Source organism: Falco cherrug, chromosome 4, assembly GCF_023634085.1.
Source record: "Falco cherrug isolate bFalChe1 chromosome 4, bFalChe1.pri, whole genome shotgun sequence".
Taxonomy (NCBI): Eukaryota; Metazoa; Chordata; class Aves; order Falconiformes; family Falconidae; genus Falco; species Falco cherrug.
In genome coordinates, this window is record NC_073700.1 from 43891791 (window position 1) to 43904422 (window position 12632).

General features: G+C 45.0%; 1 pseudogene across 1 annotated transcript; it reads right to left on the minus strand.

The window, feature by feature from the left end:
- Positions 1-116: 116 nt before the first annotated feature.
- LOC106631506 (endoplasmic reticulum-Golgi intermediate compartment protein 3-like) lies at positions 117-8284 on the minus strand (annotated as a pseudogene). The gene is made up of 5 exons (XR_008731673.1): positions 8094-8284; positions 6780-6941; positions 5079-5136; positions 2052-2196; positions 117-1921 (listed from the first exon to the last, which is right to left on the minus strand). The product of XR_008731673.1 is annotated as an endoplasmic reticulum-Golgi intermediate compartment protein 3-like (transcript).
- Positions 8285-12632: the final 4348 nt, after the last annotated feature.

A 12632-nucleotide genomic window follows, 5' to 3' on the forward strand; every position in this document is an offset into this window, starting at 1 on the left:
CTTGCCTCATCACCAGTGGGAGATGACAGCAAAGCAGTAGTTAAGTCACGGTGCAGCTTGATGCTATCACATGAAATTATCACGACATTTAAGCTTTCAAAGATACTTCAAGGACAAAATGCTTAAAAGTTTTTATGATGGCTGGAGGAAAAGTGGGATGATGCAAAAAACAAGGGTTCCTTTTGTCACTTGTCACTAAGCTTGCAGAATGTTAGTTATACAGAGATATTATAAAATGGTGCATAGGCATAGCGTGTCAACCATAATGGAAAATGTATGTCAAGGTAATGCAGTTGATTTGGTAACGCATTTGTAGTGAGAATGATGTTGCTGTCTGCTAGGAGGGGGGGGGGGAAGAGAGCAAGACATTCTGCCCCTCTACCCCTTGCCCTTAACATATTCTTTTAATTTCTGAGACATACATTTTTTTTTAACCTAGGAAGAAGATTGAGTTCAAATCTCTGTTCTGTGTGCTGCTTTTTAAATCCCCAGGGAATCTGTCCTTTTTTGAGTAAAACAGTGAGTCTCAAGCCTATAACAGGTCAGGGAAAGGCTGCTGAGCACTTCCTTCCCTTCAGGTTCTCCTGCCCTTTTTGACTGTGGCACTGAAGGCCACTGCTGCTTAGGAACCCCCATGTCTAATACAACAGCCCAACATTCTTGTTGAAGCTGAGCAAGCTTCGTTTTGGTTAGCTAACGACTATGAAGTTGTTCTCCTGAAGCAAGCAGTGGAGTTGTAGTATACTACCGTGTGTGGGTTAGTGTCCCATAATCCAGGGGAAAAGCGTGTCTGAGCTTCAGCAAGTAGCTAACTAGTTGTCTCGTGTTTCCCCTGTTCCAGCCCTGCAGTCCTGCTACTTCCTGTTGTATTTGTTGAGCACAAGGACCATTGAGCTGACTGGACCGACCAAATAGCGAGCCTCCCCTCCAAAAAGACCGTTACTATAGTCATAGAGCAAACACCCTAAAAATCAATCTTCTTGTTGTTCCCTTGCATGGGAAAATACTTAAAGAACTGTACAGATCTGTGCTAGAAAACCTAGGACATCTACTTACAGGTAGTACAGTAAAAGTCTTAGTGATTCAAAACCACCCTTCCAAAACACAAGCTGAGGAAAACTTAGGCTGTTTTTGACTGTTTTGCTGTTACTGTACTCTTTCAGCAGCACATTGCTGGAGATAGAAGAATTAACGTCTTCTGGAAGAATACAGTGTCCAAAACAAATGCAAACCCAGCGTCACTAAATTTGCACCCGAATCCGGAATGTTAACTGTGTCCTCAGCAGGGTCAAAACAGTTTTGCAAATGCATGGAATTTATAACTGTTACATGTATTGTTGTGATGACTTCATGAAAATAAAAGGCATACCCAGTGACTAATGTTCACTCTGATTGAATACTTATTTCCATTGAATTTTAAACTCATTGGGGGAAAAACTTGGGAAAACAACTTTTTTCTTGAAAGCATCCCTTTAGCAAGCATTGTGACCGCTCCTTAAATGGTTTTCAGTTCATCGGTTCCCCTAAAGAATTCTCCAGTTAAGCTTGTTCTATTATGCACGTGTGAAATAATTTTTTTCTAGCCTGAAGTTTTCTTTTAACCTAAATGTAGATAGCTTAAATTGATATCACCTACGTTCTTTTATCTTTATGCTGCTCTTCCAATAGCCATGCTGTTTTGTTCACCTCTCAGATGGGCGAAGTGTGTGGTTGTAGAACGGTAGTGCTTTTTTGTCTGTGGGGCACAAAAAAAAGGGCGTACTGGAACCTCGCTGTTACAGATCTGAACATGAAAGCTCGATCTGTTCAGGCACTCTTGCTTGGCTGCATTTAATCCTGGCCACAGAAAGACAATTCTGAAGTCCATGTGTAGGTGATATTCAGGTCAGTTGAGTAGCTTAGTAGCAGGCTACTTCTAGATCTAACAAAAAAAAAAAAGTTAACAAGTTAACAGAATAGTGATTTGGAAAAAAAAAAACAAAAACGTGTGTGTGTGTGAAACACCAGAATACAGTAATATTACCCAGAAATCCTGGTTTTTTGCATCTCACCTACATTCTCATTGTTTCTTCACTCCTTTCCTGTTTGCATAGGTGAAATGGATCAGCACTTCAACTGACAAGTTGTTTCTCTTCCCTTCTTCCTGAAGGGGAGGCAACTCCCTGAAACTCTTGGACTTCTTTGTTTCGGTGATACCTCGATGGAGCAGATAAGAGATAAGGAGCATTAGATGCGGGAGCTGGAGCCGTATTAGAAGACTGAAGCCTATGAAGTCTTTAGCAGGAGAGCACAGGACAGACAGAAAGGCAAATGATGCAGACAAGGTATTGAATGGGACAGATATATGGGCCTAGAACAACAGCTGGCTGTGCAGACTGACACTCGTTTACAGCCTTTGATTTAAAGGCTTGTTAAAACATGAATGCTCATCTCAGGGAGCTCATCTGTGGGCATGAAACAGAACATTTTTCTTCCTGCAGATCCAGGTTTCAAAAATGTTACATATAGCAATATACACTAGAAACCTTAATTTTCAGCAGCAGCGACCAAACCATTGTTAATTGTTCTCCATTGTTCTGTTATTGCTTGGTAAAGAAAAAGTGTTTTGAATTAAGAAAGTGCTGACGCAGCTAAGTGGCAGAACCAGGCCTTGTCCCTAGCATAGCCCTAATCCAAGGCTGGTTTAAAACCCAGTCCAGTTAATCGGTGGGAGAACAGAGAAGCAACAGGTGATCAGTTTGTGCACACAGGTGCTCTCAGAAACAGGTGTTTTTAGAAAAATTGGTATACGTGAAGAGGAATTGCTTGTTCAAAGACTAAGCACGCTTGAAGGAGTGTGTGAGTTAAAGCAGGCAGAAAGAAGATCACGATCCAAGGAGGAGCCTGGAACCGAACAGATCAATCACCTGGGACAGAGTCAGGTGATGGATTTGCAGAACTGACAGGACCAAGGAAACTCCTAAAAACTTCAGACATTGACTAATGATGTGATAAGCATATATAAGCCGTGCTGTATCCCTTGGTTCTCTGCCACTTACTGGGGTGGTGGCCCAGCTCCGAGTTGTGACTAAAGCAAGCCCAGCGGTACCCACATCTGTGTGAATTTCTTCTTTAACACCAGTCGCTGGGGCTTATCTGCAGGACCCCACTATCCACCCCCCGCCTCTGCACCTTGTGCCATGGGTTCCCCGTGCTGCTGTCTCTCCCTAGGTAATGGGGTGGGGGCATGGACAGAAAGAACCACCCGACTGTTAAAGCTGTCAGACGCAAAGGATTTAACTGTTCGAGCCACGTGGGTGCTTTTCGGTACGGAGGCAACGGGTAATAGTAGCTGGGCTGCGAGTGGGCAAAGGGCAGAGCGAAGTGAACCCCGCAGCCGCAGCGAGCGGCTCCCGTGGCCGGGCGGCGTGAACTGGGCTGAGGTCCCGGCCCGTGCTCAGCACAGGGTCGGTGGAGCGCTGCTGCCATCTGACGACCAAAAGCGGGCACTGCAGCCCCGGCGCCGCGCATGCGCGGTGGCGCCTCCCCACTCGCTGCTGCCGGCCGTTGTTAACGGCACCGCGACCCCGCGCTGCCTGCAGCTGCCGTCCCCCGAGCACGTTGCCAGCGCGCGCTCGGCACGGGAGTATGGAGCTGCAGCGCCGCTGCAGCCCCGGGACAAACGCAGCCTGCGGGTGCTCGCTGCTGCAACGGCCCCGCCCCTAGCGAGAAGCCCCCCAACCTGGAGAGCGCAGGGGCGCGGGGCGGCTGCGCCCCTCCACGGTTTCAATTCCCCCTCGCTCGGCAACGCCACGGTTCTGCCCTTGCGTGGCTCGAACCTGCGCTCCCCGGCGTCGGGCCGCTTCTGCGCATGCGCGGCCCGGGCCCCCACGCACCGGCGTCAGGCCAGTTCCCCGCATGCGCGGCCCTGAAGTTGCCAGTAACGCTCCTGCGCATGCGCCAGGTGACCGGAGTCACACGAAGGGTACAGACCGGCACTCGGGGGTACCCGTGGGTGAAAAAATGGACACAAGCCAGCAACCTATGCTCGCAGGGGAGAAAGGTGACCATATCCTGGGATGCATCCAACGAAGCAAGGGAACCGATTCTGCCCCTCTGCTCTCATGAGACCCGCCTGGAGCACTGCATCTGGCTCCAGAGGCCTTGGCAAAGCAGGTCCAGAGGAGAGCCACAAAAATGATCAGAGGGCTGGAGCACCTCTCCTAAGACAGGCTGAGAGAATTGGGGTTGTTCAGCCCAGAGAAGAGGCTCTGGGGAGACCTTATTGTGGCCTTTCAGTACTTAAAGGGGGCTTATAAGAAAGATGGGGACAGACATTTTAGTGGGGAATAGTGTCCTCTAGCAACAGGACAAGGCTTGGTTTTAAACTAAAAGAGGGTAGATTCAGATTGGATATAGAGAAGAACTTTTTTTTTTTTTTATGATGAGTGTGGTTAAACACTGGGAGAGGTTGCCCAGAGAGGTGGCAGACGCCCTGTGCCTGGAAACATTCAAGGTCAGGTTGGACAGGGCTGTAAGCAACCCGATTTAGTTGAAGATGCCCCTGCTTCCTGCAGGAGGGCTGGACTAGGGGGCCTTTAAAGGTCCCTTCCAACACAAACCATTCTATGATTCTATAAACTACCACTATTATTCTGTCCACTGTGTATTTATATATACTTGAGGAAGTCCTTCACAACTGAAATTTTACTCTCAAAAGTTCTGAATTGCTTTAAAATTCTCAAGAGCTTTTCTCCAAAATATCCCTTCCAGAGATACTGATATACAGATCCTGGACCAAACACTGTACTTGAGGTTGTTTTACAGCAGGGCAGCAAAGTTTTGTAGAAGTGAGGTCGAGAGACTGCCCAGTCATTCTCCTCCATGTTCTCCCACACCCATGTGGCAGCACCTTCAGAAAACACTTTTCTAGTTGCTCCCGATGGTTTTAAACCTCTCTAACAGAATTTTACCAATGTCCTCCCCCCTGAAGCAGTGCTGCTGTTATCACAGAGAGCAATGCAAAGATGTTCAAAGGAAATGGTCAGAAACACTTGGAAGCTAAAGGTCACGATAAGCAGGAAAAGAAAATACTTTACCATGTACATGAGACTGTTGCAAACTTTTTCCTGGTGCAAAGTGGACATTTCCAGCTACCTGCAGGAGACAGTAATCTTTCATTAAAAGGCCTGAATCTATACAAATAAAACAGTCATACCGGCAGTTGCATTTTCAAATTTTTGTTTAAATGAGATAGACAATATGCAACTCATTTTCATAGGTGACAATACCAGCAGATACCATCCTAAAAGAGATATGAATTTCCCCTCTTCCTCACAGGCAGTCACGTGGAAAGCCATAATCACATACCGATGTTGACAACAACTGTTCTATGCAGAGTATTTTAGTGGACATAAAAATGAGAAGGAGGAATCAAGTCTACTGGGAGAGAACTAACTGCTGCTGTAGGAAATAAAAAGGTATCACAGAAACGGAGTGCAGAAAGTAACTGGGAGGGTGAGCAGGCAGGGCAAGAAAACCCTTAATACAATAAACAACAGTGGTCCTATGTATGCATCCATGAAAACAAGCCGTGTTCAAAAATAAAGCACTAAACCTACCACCAAAAAACCCCCCACAAACTCCAAAATCCCCCAAAAGACAAAGGTTATTAAAATTTTAACCTTGAATATGAAAAGGATATGGATATTAGGTGTCAGTCCTCCCTGACACTCGCTAGCAATCATACACACCCTCCCCTGGAAGATTTCAATGCATCAAGCTCACATGCTACATTACACCTTTGAATGTCTGTGCAAACCTATCGCATATGTTAACTGCAGACCCAATGAGAAAGGAGATGTGCAAAAGTCCAAGTGCCTAACAATGGCCCCCAGAAATTTCCCTAGTGACACCCACCCTTGGACGCTTGCTACCCACAGCACTCCCCTTTGAATCTTTCCTGCTCACCACACTTTGTGACAAAGGGTCCTGTAATGGTTCAGCACCCATGATGATGCTCAAAACACAATGTCTGGCTTCATGAGTAGAAGGGTGGGGTGTGTTTGGTTTTGGTTTTTTTTCAGAAATAAAGGATGTTGTCTCCAGGAATAGCACACAAAGATGTAAAAAACCCTCCAGATTTTGAAATAAAGAAGTTAAAAAAATAAATTAGCCTGGGCCTGACTGCTAGAATGTACTTGGGTATGTAACCTGCACGTCCAAGTGTTTTAAGCTCAGTAACCTGCCAAATGACAGGGTAGTTACATAGTCATCTGGTGTATCTTGTACTACATTTTCATACATCAGTTGCAAAACACATCCCTTTAAGCATCTTCAACCTTGACAACTCCAATAGTCTTGCTTCCACTGGTTTTCTAAAGAAGAGAACATTTCACTCCCTCCAGCACCTCTGCTGACAATTTGTTGGTTACTTTTATCTCCAGCACCCACTGGTGGTCTCTGTTTTGAGACTAGAAGGGCAGGTGGGACAACCTAACCTCAAAGAAGCTGCCTCTCCCCCTCCAGAAACCTCAGTAAAAAGGCTCACTAGCTAGACGGTAGAAAAAGCTAAGCTTCTTCAGCCAACCCACCTCATGAAACAGAGAATTAGCCCCTTCCCACCCTTCTCCTGACCCTCCTACTGAACCCCTCTACAGGCACAAGTACCTTGCTAAGCCCAGGGGTTATTACAGTCCTGTGAACACTTAAAGTTGGAAAAAAGAGCAGAATGCCCCGACTGTGCCTTCTGACGCTCATCAACACCATGCAACAGGCTCATGGCAAAACCCATCTCTCACCTTGTTGACCTCCAGGAAACCGTACACTCAGCAGCTCTCATTCTTCTGCTCTTGCATTTTCTGGCTAAATCCTTCCCTCTTGCACTGCTCTATGCTATCCGGGTTCTCGAAGGCCCAGCCTCGTCACCTGTATGCTTCTCCTAGTCACAAGTATTGCAGCACCTGCAAGAGCACAAACATCATCTTATCTTTACGGCAATAAAGAGACACTCCAGCTCAGGACTCAAATCCCCAGTGGATTTTATTTCAACAAATCAACGAAGCAAACTTCAGGAACTGGACACTGAAAGGTGGTCTAATGCTCCTGAAGGAGCTTGAGCTTCCTGGCGTACTTCCTGAGATTTTGGCACGAGGATGCAAGCTGTTTTAATGCAGCGCTTAATTCTGAAGAGGGCTTTAGTTGTCCATTCAGACAGCCAAGTCCATTCTCGGCAAATAAATTTGCTGCAGAAATGACATTTGTTTCTGTGGGAAGTCTCCCACAGTTCTGAGCAGCCTGGAACTTCCCCATGTGAACAAAGCATCTACCCGTTTCTATTCCTCCCTTCTCCGTTTTTAGGGAAAGACTGCCAACATCGGAGGCAAGGTTAACAGCAAACTTTCTTCATTGCTCTTCTACCTTTGGACAACATCTCGCTCACCAGAAAAAACAATTGTCTGTCTCTGTTCTGTGTTGTGCTGGACAAAACAAGAAGCTGAAAGCTGGAATCATGAATCCCTCAAGATGGAAACATCTCTGGGGAAGGATGCAACTCGACAGATGTGACAAACTAAGTTACTACAGAGACAACAATAGCAAAGGATAGTCCAGAACCTGTGGACTATCACGAATCCATTCTTACACAAATTTGCAGGTAGAAGGAATGAGAAACACCAAATGACACCCATCATTTGTGAGTGATAGATGTCTGGTCTTTGCTCCCATAAGGATGCAAAGCCTGCAGCAGAAGTGAGAAGGCAAAGCCATAACCGGGTTTTATTCCGAGACAGCTCACAGAACAGTGAAATAATTTACACAGCTCCCCTCTGGACACCAAGTAATCTCAGAAAAGGTTCTGTTTGCTAAGACACAATCTTTGTGCTACTGCCCTTGAACAGGCATGCAGACAAAACAGAGAACCTAACTGTGCATTCTCTTAACAATCGTGAGTGCAGCACAGGCATACTATAACACAACAGCTCTCACCATTCTCTGAACAGGTGCCCAAGAGGATTTCACTGCATGGACCTTCACAGACATTTTGGAAAAAAACCTCCAACACGTATGCCACATTAACTGTACCGATTCAAGCACTAAGAAGATGTAAAGGTTACCGAATGTCCTCTGTGTCTGCCCCGTAACAGCTTTCACAGCGATCGGTATCCAAAGCATTTGGATCAAACACCTTTCCTTCTTCTTTCCCCAGTTCTAAGACAAAAGAGGATTCAAAGTGACGAGGCACGTCTAAAAACACTATCTTGTACTTCTGTTCTACGCACAGAAACTGTTCTACACATAAAGGAAATTATTTCGTATCACAATCTGTGCATCCTGCACCCAAAGCTCACCTGAAAGAATGCACAGAGCCTGCTGAGCTGCAAAGAAAGATCAACAAGCAGAGTAGCATTTGTCATCTGAAGAACACCCTCCATAGAAAGAACCAGCCACCTGTAAGCCTTGCCAGAGTGCCGATCAGATGTTACTTGCACAAAGGCTTTGTTAAAACTTTGTCCGAAGCAGACCCAAACAGCAAATTGCTACCAATACAGGACCTGTTACACAAACAACATTTTAAATAGCAGACAGCAGTGCATAGCACATAATCCTGTCCCAAGATATGTAGGGAACACAGTTATACATTGTTGTGAAACTAGATCACAGTGGGAATCTCCCAAGCGGAAAACTGACACTCAGTTCTCCAGTACAACGATGCTGACAATGCACACACATCAACCACCGGCTTACTAGAGATCTCCAAGGAATTTCTATCTTTGTCACAATTTTACAATTCTGCAAGTGTCTGTGCCACCTGTGTGTTGAATGCGCAGCCACAGTACAGTGGAGCACAAACTCATAGTTTTATGTTCTTAAATGCAGAAGGCTGCAGAGGGACTCAGAGGAGATGAGAGCTGGTGACAGCTGAAACCTGCCAAAGGGCAAGACATGCCTCCAGAAAACTCAAACAGGACCTTCGTTTCCCCAAAAACCAAAACAAATACAAGAGGTCTGTAAACTTTGGAGTTTGGAATAAGTGAACCAAGGAACTGCGTGTCTAAAATTTTCAGAAACATGGGTTCTTATTAGAAGAGGCCCCTTAAAACCAGGCTGTTTCACTCACAAATCCTGAAGGACAGGACCAAGTCTGCTGGATTACAAAAGCCCTCTAAGGCTCGCTGCCTAAGCACCGCCGCACTACCCTCTTACGAGCCTCGAAAAGGTGGCTTCTGGGATAACTAAGGCTGGGGCGGGTGATAAGTCAACATTTTGTCCCCTCAGCAGTGTCTATCAGGACCCTCTTTGTTGAGATTGGGAGGTATAACAGGTGGACAGAAGTGAGTATTAAAGACATCTGTATTAGCCACAGGAAAAAAAAGATTTTAATTAGAAAGTATGAAATATGCATGAAAATCAATCGTTAACCTCATTTCTTTATGGTAGTTATGATCAAGCAAATAAAAAATTTTAGGAAAATATACCCATTCTTAAACCACTGTATGAGACTTACTTTCTACAGCTTACAACATTCAAACAAGTTGAGAGTATAATTAAGAATTCAACCAGTACGGGTTTTGATCCTGTAATTACACTAAAAGATAGCGTCAGGAAGAATGCGGCTTAATTCCTATGCTTTGTCAAAGCCATGATTCCTGCCATTTGAAGAACACCTGTACAACACATGGAGTCTTTCAAGATACAGCAACTAGTAACAGCTTTCTGAATGTAATCGGTAGCTGCCTGTCGAGTTGTCCAGAGAGCACCCAGAGGTACTGCACACAGCTTAGATACAATAAATAAACTGCAGTACATAAAACCCCACATGCAAAGTTTCGTGCTGTTAACACGGTCCTCAACTTGCATGCAGATATGACACATGACGCTGGAAAACTCGGTCCATGTTAAAAGGAAGGAAACATTAAATAAAAAATACAAAATTCAATCCTCTATTGCCATCCAATGGAAATTAATGAGATGAAAACCCAGGACAGAATGCAACCTACCATAGAAATCATTAAGCTATTAACTATTTCAATGTAACTATGATCAGGAAAAGCCTCCACATGCTACTTGATAATATTTAGGTATGCTTTACTAAATTTAAGGTTAACGTTAAAGAAAATGTATTTTTAACTAAGAAATTTAAAGCGCTGAAGCAGCTAAGTGGCAGAACCAGGCCTCGTCCCTAGCGTAGCCTTAATCCAAGGCTGGTTTAAAATCCAGTCCAGTTAATCGGTGGGAGAACAGAGAAGCAACAGATGATCAGTTTGTGCACACAGGTGCTCTCAGAAACAGGCGTTTTTAGAAAAATTGGTATACGTGAAGAGGAATTGCTTGTTCAAAGACTAAGCACGCTTGAAGGAGTGTGTGAGTTAAAGCAGGCAGAAAGAAGATCACGATCCAAGGAGGAGCTTGGAACAGAGGCAGAGACTGGAACCGAGCAGGTGAATCAACTGGGACAGAGTCAGGTGATGGATTCACAGAACCGATAGGACCAAAGAAAACTCCTAAAAACTTCAGACATTGACTAATGATGTGATAAGCATATATAAGCCGTGCTGTATCCCTTGGTTCTCTGCCACTCACTGGGGTGGTGGCCCAGCTCTGAGTCGCGACTAAAGCAAGCCCAGCGGTACCCACGTCTGTGTGGATTTTTCCTTTACCAGTCAATACTGGTATAGTTGCCATTTAAATAGCTGACTGAACACCAAGTGTTACTAACAGAAATTGATAATTATACAGTTTCACGAAGATGGGTGTACTCTTCCATTCTAACTTGCCACACGTGTGGTGGAAATCAAACTAGCCATATACTTTTTCCAGACAGCAGAAGAAACTGCTTGCTGCATGCAATACAATTTGATTGCTTTCACAATGCCCCTCCTGGATGAGACTCTTTGCTCCCTGCAAGTTTCTCTTCCTCTCCGTTGATAATATAAGGAGCGAGACCAACCGGTTCAGACAGAGTAATCCCAGTGCAGGCTGTCAACACAAGTAAAGCAGGAGGCCTACATGTGTTAACAGAGAATTAGATACAGAAAAGTGGGGTTTGACTCCAGACATTACATTCGCCATGCCACAACCTCTGAATACAGAAAGGCTGCTAAGTGACACCAACAGCAAGAATGCTATCACCACACTTCTGTGACAACAGGAGAAGCTCTTGTACCTATGCATTGTTCAGCTCTTGGCTTAGTTTAGCCTTTCAGCTTTTAAGAACAGAAAAGTTAAATCCAAGTTACAACAAATCAGCAAATTTAGTTCATGCCAATACACAGAACTGCACTATCTCCCAGAACAGATAATAAGGACCTCACATTTTAGAAAGACAAAGTCGGGACAGTATTACCATTACATTGCAACACTACCAGAATCATTCCCAGTTTGTATTGAAGTACAACAGTAAGTCATAACATGTAAAAAAATGCAGAGGAGAGGTTTATGTAGCCAAGGACCACTTACTTCAACTTGTAACTGATAAATCAACTGAAATCTATTAATTGGGTATGCATTAACACACACAAAGCAAACGTAGTAAAACACAAGTTTAAGCTTAAGGGTCAAGTCAGTGGAGCCTTCCCTGGAGAGAGGCTCTTTCCCCTAACCAGCTCGTCCCACTTGTCAGCCTCCAAGGATTTAAAGATGCAACCAAAGTCAAGTTTTGCCAGAGCAGCTGCTTGATTTCTAGTAGGAAAAGCCTGTTCACTCAGCAGCTTTGCTCCCGAAATGCATCAATGAGTTCTTGTCCCAATTTCAGAGGGACTAGGCAAAGACTTGCCTTGCAACAGTACCGCGTATAATATATATACACACACACACACAGAGGAGCTTGTCTGACCTGCCAGCGTAATAGATTTCTGTCCTATAAACTCTTCAAGAGATTGTGGTGTTTAAAACGCTGTGAATTCAGCCGTCCCTTGTTCCCATGAATATCATAGCAGGCATATGGTGATGGAAAGGCTATGAGAGGATCCGTCCAAGAACAGCAGAATAGCATCTTACTGTGTCTCTCTGCTTCTGGAGTCACACGATTGGCAGTTTAACCAATTGTTGTTTAAAGAGCTTGTGTTCTATGTACTGCTGCTGCTCTCCTGTTACATCCATGGCACTGACACTCAAATCTGAAAGCAGCGAGCAAGGAAAGTGGTCTATGAACACACAAGTGTTATGGCTTGTGGCAAGCTGAGGAAATGAAAAGTCAGAATCTTTCAGCCAGCAGGGTAAGAATGTGCCAAACCGGGAGAGCATGTACGGCTAGGGTCAAGGGACTGACAGGGAATAAAACACAAGGTGCACCATGCTAAACGGCCCTCCCAGGTATGGGGTTTGGTTTGGTGTTCAAGAAGGACCATTTCCAACTTCCAAGAAAGCGTTACCCTGAAAGGCAGATGCGCTTAAGGCAAAAAGCCAAAAGCAAACCCCTCAAAGCCCAGAACCATTCTCAGGAACACAGGAGTTAAGCCTGAAAGTGGCTGAAAGCTGCCTCCTACCTCTTCCCCCGCCACCTTTCCCCCTTCAACAGCAGCACATTTCCTTGTGATCCCTCTTCACAAAAAAGATGGAGGCCTGTGGTATCAGCTTGGTACCAAAGCACCACGATGCGCTTGCTGGCTACATGCTCTCTTAGAAGGCTGACAGCTTCTCTGCACAGAACAGCC